Source organism: Leptonychotes weddellii, chromosome 1 (assembly GCF_054177405.1).
Source record: "Leptonychotes weddellii isolate Sample4059 chromosome 1, ASM5417740v2, whole genome shotgun sequence".
Classification (NCBI taxonomy): Eukaryota; Metazoa; Chordata; class Mammalia; order Carnivora; family Phocidae; genus Leptonychotes; species Leptonychotes weddellii.
In genome coordinates, this window is record NC_138369.1 from 152655745 (window position 1) to 152666827 (window position 11083).

An 11083-nucleotide genomic window follows, 5' to 3' on the forward strand; every position below is an offset into this window, starting at 1 on the left:
CTCTAAAGTGACTTGTAAGGTCCTTCATGATGCTGATGCTGACCTGATTGCCCTTTTATAGGTCCTTATATTTATCCTGCCGCAGTACTTATTACCATGCTCTGCATTTCAATTGCATGTCAGTTTTTTTCTATTGAATTGTTGATAAATATTTGGATCTCCAAGGCTTGACATAGTGCCTTTCATCTAAAATCTATGCATTAAATATTTACTACATAAATCAGTGAATTGTGTGGATATGTATACATACATATGTACGTGCACACACAAACACACAAAATTCTACAATACCCAGAGTGAACCTTTTAAAGTTTTAATACCATGATACTTTTGTCCCTTATTCTTAAAGTCCTCACTGAGAACATCAACAGTAAGTGTTCTATTCATAGGCTTATTGTCCTGGAACAGATATTCAGAAGACAGTGTTCAGTTGTGTAAACCTAAGCAGGAATGCCCTGAAAATATGCAGGAGAGATTATTGTCCATTTGGTTTTATGGATCTCTAGGGCCCGAAATTTCATATCCCGTATACATAGTTTAGTCTGCTATTTTCCATCTGCATACTCATGAATGTATAGTTCACAATGTCATTATTTTTTTTTTCTCTTGAAATGTCCAGTAGTTTAGTCATATAGAGAGACAGGAAACAGCTGGTCAGAATCTGATCAACTCTGAGTTCTAGTCCCTAAACTGCTACTATCCAGCTGTGTATATTTAAGCCAGTTATTTAATCTTTCTGGACCTCAGATTTTTCATCTGCAAAATGAGAATATTGCATTGAATAACATGTTGAACATTCTATGCACACAGTCTTTTCATATTTAAAATCAGTTTTCTGCCTTAATCCCAAAAATTTGATATAATAAGAAAATAATATAGTTGATAAAGATGCAAAAGTTTTTTTGATACTTCCTCTAAGAAGATACCTCCTTAAAGTCTTATTGTAACTTTCCAGGCATACAGCTCCTGCTATAGGTCTTTACACTGTAATATTTTGCAGTATTCTTGGAAGTTCGCCATGGTGTTTTCAAGTTATAGTTATTTTTAGAAGGTAAAAAAAAAAGATACCTCAGTAATAGTTCCTCCCATGTTCAAGTCCATATCACTTTACACTCAGTGAGAAGAAATAAAAGTTTTTATGGTTACTGGAAAGTAAAAATATATGTCACATTAGAAAACTGAGTATGTAAATAGAAACAATTATCATGGCTTAAGCATAACAGGAAGAATGTCTCTTCTTCCTCTTCTTTCCTTTTGTTTTATTTCACATTTTGTTATCTGTCACTCTCAACCTTACTTTTTGTTTTTTGGTTTCCACTTGTTTTGATCATATGTTTATTTCCTAAGACAATACCTAAGTCACTTTCTTCAAAGTGGCTTGTGTGTGTTCTTCATTCCATCACTTAATTCCATGATGTAATAAATGCTAAATATAATTTGATCTTTCAGCAATGGAATTTATGCTCCACAAAGATGGACTTTTTCACTGTATTTTATTGGTTGGTTCACTTTATCCCTGGAGCCTCAAACAGTACATTTATAGTGTACTGAGCCATGAACAAACATTTATTAAGCCATAATATGTGATCAGTATTATAGTCCATCAGACAGTATAAGTAAGAAAGGAAGAAGCTAGTGTGGCTTCCTCAAATGCCTTACTTTAATTGGGGAGGCAATGTTAGCGGCTAAAAAAGGCTCACAAAGAAGGAGAGAGAATATTTTTTTAAGTTAAGTGCTTAAGTGATAGGATACAGATTGTGAATGCTTTAGTTCAGAAGAGGAAAGATTAGTTAAGCTGGAATACTTCCTGGAGGAGCTTTACCTTAAAGGAAGAACAGCATTTGGATTGACCATACAAGGAGGGTTGAGCCTTTAGATGATGAAGGCATGCGGGAGGAACAAGTTTTCACAATTTGTTTCTGGCAATTTTGTGGAAAGCCTAATTTTTCCTACACATATCTGAGGAAGCCTTCACTGAATCAAGATTTATACCACAGTCAGTCTTTGACAAGAAAATTATAGAATCATGCTCAATTTAGGAAACAATTTTGTTTGTGGTATTAAGGATTAGATCTTAGTAGCAATATTATATTCTGCTTCCTCAAATATGAGCAATGCAGGATAAAAAGATTTGAATATCAAAGATGAGATTTACCAGACGGGGAAGCTTACTTTTGGGGGCGGGGTTGTTCTTTTAAGGAAGCAGGCTTAGCAAAAAATAGTTTCCATCTGGGAGCAAATTTACATGGCACTGTTACAAGATGCACAGTTTTGATAGTGATTTATAAACAACCATTAGAGTGGGATGCTCGTTGTCTTCCTACAGCAACATCTCTGAGCACTAAGCACTTTTTGGTCAAGCCCCTAGGATTTAACTGCAGGGCATTCAGTTATAAAACCATTTTTCATCGATCTGAGCTGTTGAGTCCTTCACTGTAGCTTATTTTCACTTTGATTTTAAAATCCATAAATGCCAGTCACAGCATTTAGGAACTAAAATCATTGGCACAGGAATTTAAATGAAGAGTGATAAATCAAGGCTGCCAGTGGCTACTGCCTCAGCCGGATGCAAACACCACAACCACAGTTTTTAATAGCTTTGCATGCCTAATTATAAATTAAGTGTGACAAATTAAGCAGGAAGTTCATTACTATCCTGAAACAAATAGTCTGACGTTGATTGGAAAGGGCTTCATAAAGCTGTGTTTTACCTTAACAGAATACCCAGAGGAAATATTAGAAAATAGAGATGTACAAATAACAGTTCAGGTAAAAAAAAAGGGGGGGGTGATTATTATGCATCTGGTTAGATGAGCCCAGGTATTTGAAAAGGGGGCTTCCTCTGAGCATAGTTTTACTAGTTTAAAACAGAAAGTGAGTTCACAGATGCATCAGAATCTTGGTATCTACATAGTGGATGAGGGAGGAAGAGGCTTAGGTGTGTGTATCTGTACTCCTGCTGACCAGATCATTAGAAGGTCTGTCAACTCTTCTCATGGTAGAAGTGCTAAAATTAACAATGGCACATAAAGTGAATGTGACCCTAAAAGCCCGGAGATCTTATAAATCACAAAATTCTTAACTCGTCCCTTATTTATTTTTCAGGGCCTGCACTCCATGACTCCTATTGTATTTAAATATTTATTGGAAAACAATTTCTTCTGTGACTTCATACTTGACTTAATGATTTTTTTTAAATATTTTTTTAAGAGAGTGTGTGTGCACACAAACAGGGGTGGGGAGCTGGGAGGGGCAAAGGGAGAGAGAGAATCAGAGAATCTTAAGCAGGCTGCACATCCAGTGTGGAGCCCGACATGGGGCTCCATCTCTTAACCCTGTGAGATCATGACCTGAGCAGAAATCAAGAGTCAGAGGCTTAACCGACTGAGCCCCCTAGGCACCCCTTGACTTAATGATTTTTTAATAATGTTTGAGGGAATGTTTCAAGAAAAGAATCTGTTCTTTGGAGTTCAAATGAATTTTAAGGAAGATAAAGTTCAACGTTCGTTTATTGCAATAAAGTTACAGATGGCTTACTGTATCAGACATTGTTTCTAGCACTTGGCATTCATTCATAATATAAACCAACCCAATAAGGTATTATTCTGGGTGTTTTCCAGATGAAGAAACTGTCACACACAGACTAAAAAGTCAGTATCACCCAGCTGGGCCCTGGTCAAACCAGAATTTGTTACCAAACAGTCTTGGTCCAGAAGTCTGAACTCTTAACCATTAGGGCACACTGCCTTTTGAAACCTGGGCCTGGAGAGAGCAGTGGTAGTTATAAAACTAATTATTTAGTCACATCTGTGGGATCACCAGTGTTTTTGCTTCTCTGCCTATTGCAAATGAGAAACACACGCTCATCAGAAAATCAAGATTAACAAAGATTAAGATAGCCTTTTGTCAGACTCTGTAGAAAATGTGGTGAGCTACCACAGTAAATGTATAGACTCCAGGTGACTTTTGAGCCGCCATGGAGTACACGGGCTTTGCTAGCCTGTCCCTACAATGACTTGCCTAACTTGAAAGAGAACATAATCAAAGGAGGATACTGAAAATAAAAATTACTCTTCTTCCTTAAAAAGAAAGTGTTCATAGATCTTTCAGAATATTTTATCTTGATTCCAATACAAGTATTTTTGCTGTTTCTTAATATCCATATGCTCATAATGTAACATTTAATAAATTTTAGAGAAAAAACAAAATCAAAAGATATATTTAATAAGGATGAGTCCAAATTTAAAATGTATATATTTTCTGGTATACCTGTACCTGTATTTTTTCAATTCAAATTCCATGTAAGGCAGGACTTCTGTAATGTTTATTTGCTATATTCCCAGTGAACCTGCCTCCTACTAGGCACCCAAGACATATTATTTGAATGGATGAATAATTGAATAAGTGAATATTTTTTAAAAGTTAGCTTTATGATGATATATTAACCACTTTCTAATTAGTCTAAATATATCTATACATTAGAATTGATAGAAAATTCTGTAGCAAAACTAGCTAATACTTAGCATTCAAATATCTTTTATTTTGACATTTTAACTCTAGTCAATTATTAAAATACTCTGTATAATCAGCCTTTTTTTTTAAAGGCAGTGTTAACTGCTAAGCAGAATCAATTTATGTTTATTAATGACCATGGCTTATAGATGTGTTTCTGGGGAACTATAAAAGATATCAAAATTATTTTAAAGAGCCAATGTTTACAGGTGTTACCACAGCCAATCTAAATAATTTCTGCTTTCTAATTAGAAATAAATTGAATTCATTACTTCATCTTCAGGACCTAGTATAGTGTCCAGTACCTAGAAGGTATTCATAAATATTTGGTGAATAAAGGAATAAATAAAGGAATGCACTTTTAAGTTAAATTTTTATGAAGCTTTACTAAAATGTCTTCTACTTAAAGTGGTTATGTTACCTAGAGGAATAAGATTTGCAAAGCAATGGTACAACTACTTTTCTTCACTTATAATAATTTTTAAAATATGTAAAGATGTAAAATTTGTTATATTTCAGGAATAATTTCAATAAGGAATTTAACAATTTCTTTTTTTTTCTTTTTTAAAATCGTTTTATTCTATTTTGGGTTTTTTGTTTTTTGTTTTAGTTTTGTCTTGTTTTTATTATGTTTATTTAGCCAGCATATAGTACATCATTAGTTTTTGATGTAGTGTTCAACAGTTCATTAGTTGTGTATAATACCCAGTGCTCATCACAACACGTGCCGTCCTTAATACCCATCACCCCATTACCCCATCTCCCAACCCCTCTCCCTTCTGTAACACTCAATTTGTTTCCCGGAGTCCAGAGTCTCTCGTGGCTTGTCTCCCTCTCTGATTTCTTCCCGTTCAGTTTTCCCTCCCTTCCCCTGTGGTCCTCTGCGCTATTCCTATGTTCCGCATAAAAATTTCAATTTACTTATTAATGTGTTTGTAAAGGATGTAGAATAAAATAATCTTCAAGTTACAGTTTTGCATGATTATATCAAAGCTGTTTTCTAAGTTAAACCATCTTTTGGTATAATTTTGACACACAAAATCAACAAAGTTAAAAGAAGAAAAAATGTAAGACAAGGTGTGTGTTGCTAAAGAAGAAAATATAATGTGGTAGATATGAGTCTGAGGGCCCACTGTTCCTCGTTCTCATTCTGATTCTGGTCACAAATTTGAGTGAAATTGGAACATTGCTGTAGTGTTCTATACCAAGGCTTTTTTCATGACATAAATGGGATAGTTTATAATAATTATTCCAAATAAAAAAGCATGAAGATTCTACATAGGTAGATTCTAGATCTGTACATGTATTCCCCTACAATCTAACTTTTTTTTTTCTGTAAAGGGCCAGATAGGAAATATTTTCGGTTGTGCAGGTCATATATTCTCTGTCAGACTACTCAGCTCTGCCCTTGTAACAGGAAAGCAGCTATAGACAATACATAAATGAAAGAGCATAGCTGTGTACTAATAAAACTTAATTTATAAAAACAGGCATACATAGTTGATAAACCCATGCCCTAGATGTTAAAGCTTTTATGTTCTTAAAGTAATTGGAAGCTTTTGATTAATATGTTCATAACTCGAAAAAAAAAGATGTTTAAAAGGGCAGCTGGAAAAAAAATATGCTTATAACTTAAAATCTATAGAAAGGAAAGGATGATTCTCCAAAAATCTAAGATGGTTTCTCATTTAGAAATAGCCTTTTTGGGGGTGCCTGGGTGGCTCAGTTCAACTCTTGATCTCAGCTCAGGTCTCAATCTTAAGGTTGTGAGTTCAAGCCCCAGCATGGAGGTTATGTAAAAAAAAAAAAAAAAAAAACGACATTTGAAGTCTAAATAGCTGGTAATTTTATTTAAAAAATTAAAAGGGCATGAAAAAGGGTATTTGTGACTTTTAGTCTTCAGAAAACAGCGTGAGGCATTGTTAATCTTAACTAATAAGAAAATGAAATTATGATCAATTTTTATATAATAAATGTGTACTCATAATGTAATACAATTTAAAGAAATTTTAATATTACCTAAACATAGGTTTAGCATGGGGAATAATAAAATTTTATAATTCTTTGGTTCCTCCAATTCCAGATTCCACTTAGGGATGAGCAATACAAAAGTGGGGCACCTGGGTGGCTCAGTCATTAAGCATCTGCCTTCGGCTCAGGTTGTGGTCCCAGGGTCCTGGGATCGAGCCCCGCATCGGGCTCCCTGCTCAGCCAGGAGCCTGCTTCTCCCTCTCCCATTCCCCCACTTGCGTTCCCTCTCTAGCTGTCTCTTGTCTCTCTGTCAAATAAATAAATAAAATGTTTAAACAGAACAAACAAAAAAGGATGAGCAATACAAAACTAAATTAAATTTAATGGAGAAAAGTAAAATGCTAATTTCCAAGTTAACAGGAATTATTATCACATGAATATTATTTACAGAGGTTTTACATTAAAAGCAAAACAAAACTGGACTTCTGTGGAGATTTTACTGCCACTAACAAAAATAACTATATTCCAGCTATTTAGCTTTCACTTTATTTGATTATTACTTACAAATTTAGTAAATCTAACTCAAGAGCTATTGGCAAAAGCCTAGAAAGACTGGTGTAATATGAGGGGACTGTAACATTGAACTGATTTGTGCTAACAAGATAAGACTGACCTTTCTCCAAATAACGTTTTTCTTAACCTTGACAAACTGCACAAAACCTCTGGGAAACTAGTAAGAATGAGCTAAAAGTGTGGTACAAATATAATACAAAGAAGGGTAAGAATTAAAAATCTGACATTAGGATTTTATTTTTTTAAAGATGGGCCTGTACATAAATATTTCACCAGAGACTTCCGTGAGATTATTTGCATATAGATAAAGTCATTTATGTATAAGGTCAGTTTATACTCCACTCTCAATTAGATATAAACACGAATAAAGAGGTGTTGTCATGAAATAGAATGAGGCAGAACTATTGAGATCTGTAGCTAATGTTTTGTAACCACAGTAATTTGATATTTTAATGTTGAAATATGAGTTTAATCTGCTGTTAAGAGAAAATTAGCTGACTACATTTTTTGTTGTTTGTTTGCTTATTCAAATTTTGAGTATGGGTTCCTATACCTGTGAACATTCTGTTGATTTAAAAAAGTAATTAAATAACAAATGATCCCACAAGTCAGTTTAAACAAATGTAATATATTGGTCCTCTTTTTCCTCTTAATACTTTTTTTCTTCCTATAGGCTCTATATTGGTAGGAAATCACTTAATGTCCTTTTTTTCTGAACACAGATGATTGGTCCTCTGTGGCCTGAGCTATGTTTTTTGTGCCCCTAAAAGAGAGAAATATAATCCAATTTAGATCCACTTTCATAATGCTTGTCAGAGTCATGCCCCTATTAGAATAATAGTTTAAGGTCAATAGAAAGGAAGGAAGGAAATAACACAAAAATATTATTCACCACATCTTTCCTGAGATACATACGGTGTGTGTCATATAATAGACCTTCAAATAAATGTTGGTTGATTGACTAAATGAGTGAATGAATAAATGAGAAAAATAACTTGTATTTATATTTACTACCTCTTTTCATATTTTAAATTTGAAGGTTACTTACTTTGGCTTATGAAGTTTGGTGTTTTTTTTTTTTTCCCCTCTCTTGACCCAAATGGAAGAAGATAAAGGTATTTAAACATAAAAATCACCAAACATGATTACCATGAAGTAAGGTTAAATGGGGGTATTCTAGGTCCAAGAAAGAGTAGTGGAAGTGTTCCTCTTCACTCTGATAGCTAGGACAAATACTCAATAGTTGTTTTGTTTTCTGAGCAATAGAGAGGTTCCCAGGAAATCATGCCTGAAAATGGAAAAAGTGAAGATGAGTAAATAATTCTCCCAGTTAGGAATGCATTTGGCTAAAAGTAACAGAAAAACTGAGTTTCCTAAGCAAAAAAGAGGGTGTTTTTGTTTGTTTTTGTTTTCTCATGTAATAAGAACAGAGGTGGAATCTTGGTGGAGGTAGTAAAACTATTCAGTGATAATTCATGGTTTTAGGATCTTTCTATATTCCTGCTCTATCACACAGTGTTGGCTTCTTTCCTCCTTCAACGATGCTAGCTGCACATGCAGGCGGAAAAGATGTACAACAAAATGACAATAATAGCCCTGTCTGTCCCTTTTCATTAGGAAAGAAAAAGCATTTTTAACAAACCATAACTAGCAAACCTCTGTTTAGCTTCCATTAGTCAGAATGTGGCCCTATAGCTATCCATACCTTCAAGGTAGGCTGTAAAATCAAGTTTGGTACATTTCATTTTTTTAAGATTTTATTTATTTATTTCACACACACACACATACACACACACACACATACACAGAGCAAGAGGCAGGGAGAGGGAGAAGCAGGCTCCCTGCTGAGCAAAGATCCCAACATGGGGCTTGATCCCAGGACCGTGGGATCATGACCTGAGCCAAAGGCAGACACTTAACTGACTGAGCCACCCAGGCACCCCAAGTTTGGTACCCTTCAATCCCTACAAAGAAAAAAGAACATCAAAGGACACACCTGAAAATGGGCATTAAGTAGGCTAACCTGTAATGTGTGCCCTAATAATCTTTAGCAAGTTCGTTAATTGAACTATAGATTCTGAGAAAATTAACCAATATGACTATTTAAATGAGATATAAATAGCATTTAGATCATAATTTTATTTCTAGGTTTGGAAAAAAACAGTTGGGAGGCTAAATACTAGAACCACTAGAAGTGGGATTTTGGGAAATGGAATGATAGCTTTTTTTTTTTTCTTTTCGCTATTGCATTTTAAAAATACGTTAAGATATTTTATTAAAAGAATAAAGAATAGATTTTCTAGGAAAATGATTATAGAGAAGTTAGAAGTTCTTTATACTTTAATGTTGATTATACTTAATAATTCTACTTTATAAAATATTGGAAATTTATTAAACCACTGCATGATTAATACTACATACCATCGACTAGTTAGTATAGGTAAGAAAAGAATAAGACATGGTAGCCTACCTCAAAGATATCACTACTCTAATTGAGGAGATCTTTACATTTATTTAATCTACAATACACAGTTGAGTTAAATCCATATATTGTTGAGGCTGATGACAAGAAAAAGTCCTCAAATTCACAAAAGACAGGAATAAATACTTGAATTTGCTTTGTTTTTAGACAGATATACTCCATCACATTAGCCAATCATACTTATTTTTCATGTACTTTATCTTGTGGCTAATCATTCCCTCTTCATAGTCATGATTTCAACTTCATAATCATGTTTTAAAATCATGTCCTAAACTTCAGGGGATTAAAAGATAAAAGCGCTCTCTCTATATATGTATATATACATGCAACATACTTAAATGTTCACATGAATCCATCAATTTTGAAGAACACATAGGCAAGTTTTATCTGATCTAGAGGACGGAAAGTTTTAGGAATGCAGAACACAACAGGAAAATTTCAAAAGCTAGGATCAAATGTTACACACACACACACACACACACAGATTTAAATTCTCAATATATCTAAAATAACATAAGTAGCTTTAAAAGGCACAATTTTTTGTAATGAGCATGAAAATGGGTGAATCTTTCCTAAGTTATAAATATAAACCAATCAATATTAGCACTAAAATCATGGTTTTAATGGTCCAAACATAATTAAATAATTTTTAAAAGAATAAATTAAAGTTATATATAAGTTATTATACAATTGCTCTCATTAGTAAGAAAATAAATACAAACGTTATAAATGGGAACTTTTACCTATGAAATTAGAAGTGATTAAAAAATACATAATTGCCTGCGGCGGCCGAAAAAGTGGTCGGGAAGTAGGTGCTTCCTGTTGGGCAGCTAGCTCCTCCGCTTCTGTCCGCTCCGCGGCGGGAAGCGCCTTCCCCACAGGACATCAATGCAAGCCTGAATAAGAAAAACAATTTCTTCTTCCTAAGCCATGGCATATCAGTTATACAGAAATACCACTCTGGGAAATAGTCTCCAGGAGAGCCTTGATGAGCTCAGACAGTCTCAACAGATCACCCCCCAACTTGCCCTTCAAGTTCTACTTCAGTTTGATAAAGCTATAAATTCAGCATTGGCGCAGAGGGTCAGGAACAGAGTCAATTTCAGGGGCTCTCTAAATACATACAGATTCTGCGATAACGTGTGGACTTTTGTATTGAATGATGTTGAATTCAGAGAGGTGACAGAACTTATTAAAGTGGATAAAGTGAAAATTGTAGCCTGTGATGGTAGAAATACTGGCTCCAATACTACAGAATGAATTGGAAAAAAAAAAATGGCTTTTTTTTAATGCCATCTTCTGTTATTATTCATTGCTTTTTTGAAGAGAAGCATAGAAGAGACTTCTTTTTAATTTATTCTGGCATCGCAGAAATGACTACACTGTGCTATATATACTATCAGAATTCCAATAGAAAGAAGCTTATAACTCTAGCCTCTTACATTACCTTTTCAGCATGAAGAAACAGAAGTTTTTTTTAATAACAAACATTGTTGCCTTCCTAAGAACATTCTTGAATAAACTCATTTTAAAACTCAAAAAAAA

At 34.2% G+C, this 11083-nt stretch overlaps 1 pseudogene; it reads left to right on the plus strand.

The window, feature by feature from the left end:
- The first annotated feature begins 10323 nt into the window (after positions 1–10323).
- On the plus strand, positions 10324–11083 carry LOC102736010 (transcription initiation factor IIA subunit 2 pseudogene; annotated as a pseudogene).